Raw genomic sequence first — 2,690 nt, forward strand, 5'->3', positions numbered from 1 at the left:
CTGATTATAAATACTTATAAATGTCATGAATGCATTACAATCCTGTCAAACCCTTTGAAGTATGGAATGCCCATACATGTAGGGTAGACTATATTGAGAGTAGTGTTAGCTGGACTGTAGTTTATATAAAAACTGTTAGAAATAGCTAGCCAGTCACCTCTCAGACTATTGGTCTACAGAATAGTCACAAAGTGGAGTGGAATAAGTTTACCTAATGTATTTATAAGTATTGTAAGGAGTTTATTTAGAGAGTATGAGTTGTAATAATGCATGATTGATGATGTCACTGGGAGAGTACAGACAACAGGTATGGATTATAGTGATACATCATTTGATGTCACACTCTCATTAATTGTTATGATAAGGCATTCTTAATAAACACACTAAGTAAGATTTTAATGAACAATAAGTAAGAACATAGTCTCGTGTAGTCAGACCCATCCCCCTTTTTGATAATGGGGGAAGGGTCTGGCTACGCGAGACTAGTAAGAACACAATAAGCAAGGTGATGATGACATGTGAAAAAGGTGTCAGGAAAATTTGCAAATTTTTCAAAAAAAAATTGAGATCTACACCTATTGAAAATTATTATTTATATACACTTGTACATATTACGTGGTGGCTAATGGAACACTATACCCATCAGTGGTACCAGACCCTGTCTCCCCCGCAGTGAGGCAGGGTCTGGCCAGCGAGACTATATAGTAGCAGCTATGCACTATCCAGTGTTACTTTAAATAATAAAAGAACAAAACAATACTAATGACAAATTTTCACAGCTAAACACTATACACTATCAACATGAATCAAAATAACAAGTGGCAAAACAATATACAAATTATAAAATTTGGCAAGTGAAATAAAACAGCAATTAAGCATCAAGATTAATATTATAATCAAATCCCAGTTCATTAATAGCTTCAATCCAGTCCTCACCTAAAGCTATTGCTGCATCAGCATAACTGCCTCTTACAGCAATGAATGAGCTTAAGAACTTTTGACAGTGCTCCTGCACTTGAGGTAACTTCCTCTTAAAATTAAGACTAGCCTTGAATTCAGCAACAAAGGCATCCATTGAGCAAGTTTCTTTGACTTGATCAGTAATGAGACGAGCTGTATATAACTGGTCAGCAAGATCTGAGAGAGATGACTTCAGAGAATTGAGTGCAGCATGATGAGATACAAGAACATCATTAATGATTCTCTTAACTCTTTCAACATCAACAGTAGCTGGTACACCTAATAGAGGTAAAATTTAATACACCAATACACCAACTGTTACACACATGCATCTGTTACAATGTACTTACCAGGTCCTACATTTGATGATGCAGTATCTTCAGTAATTGTATTAAGATAAAGAAGGAGATAGATATTAAAATAAATAAATAATTGAAATGATCTATCTATTACTTGTTATTCTCAGTGATGCCAGAATATATATTGTAACAGGGCGAACCACACCCATCAGTGGTACAGAGTAATTTAGTGTAGGAACAGCATCAGGTGATCCATACACTGATATTGGACAAGATGGAGGAAGAGGATAATCTTTGTCACCAAAATTATTAATATCATCTTGATACAACTGAAAATAAAAGTTATAATGCTATACAGTATACAGTATAACATACCCTGCAAGGTTTAATATGAGGTTTAATACTCCATCCAGTAAATGGCTCATCTTGTGGAGCATTTAAATTCAATTCAACAAAACCATCAGGAGATGCAATATGGAAGTAAGTATAAGGTCCTCGTTTAGCTTGTGGATATTCTTTTTTAATAATCTGTATAAGCAACTGATAAATAAACCAGTGATGAGTTATAGTGAATTACCTCAAGAAGTGCATTTAATTTCTTAGCTGCAGTGAATGTCACTAAATCCCCTACATCATCTTTCTCATAATAAACTAGTCCAGCATAATTTGTAGCCTCTTTCACACCAGTGGAGTGTACTTCTAAGTAATAGACACATAGTGTGATTAATAGAGCTAGAGTTTATGCATTTACCATCTTTAGAATCAGCCTGTGGTTTATCCAATACTTCAATTTTGTTCTTACTCTCAAATGCAGCAACTGGTGATGCTAAGGGACTAGTAACTGATCCTGTACTAACTGGTATGCTATTCTCATCAATTTGGTCTTCCTTTCCATCAATTATTTCTACATGCACAGGATCTTCCTCTCGCCCTCCCTTTTGCTGTTGTAGTTCCAATTGTTCTGGTTGTTTTTTTGACTCCCTCTCTGCTTTTCCTCCTTGTTGGTTTCCTCCTTTTTGAAGATTACCTTCCTCTTGCTGTTCATTTTGTGACTGTGATTGATCTCCACTCTGCAACTGAGCATCTTGTTCCTGTCCCTCTTGTCCCTCCTCTCCTTGTTGTCCATTGGTTTGTTCATTAACTCCTGGTTGCTGTTGCTGGGCTAGTACTGTCAGTGCATCTCCTCCTTGAGGCTGTTGTCCTTCTTGTGACTGCTCTCCTTGGGTTTGTGGGTTAACTACTGGTTGTTGTTGAGGGACTGGTGCATTTCCTCCCTGAGCTGGTACTACACCTGCTCCTTGAGATCCTGTTCCTTGTTGCTGTTGACCTCCTCCTCCTCCTCCTCCAGTCATAGATACTATCAGCAAACCCAGTATGCACACCAAACAGAAATCTTTACGCTCAATGAATCCATACCCACCATTAGAGCTA

This window comes from Amphimedon queenslandica, unplaced genomic scaffold (genome assembly GCF_000090795.2).
Source record: "Amphimedon queenslandica unplaced genomic scaffold, v1.1 AMPQUscaffold_13137, whole genome shotgun sequence".
Lineage (NCBI taxonomy): Eukaryota > Metazoa > Porifera > Demospongiae > Haplosclerida > Niphatidae > Amphimedon > Amphimedon queenslandica.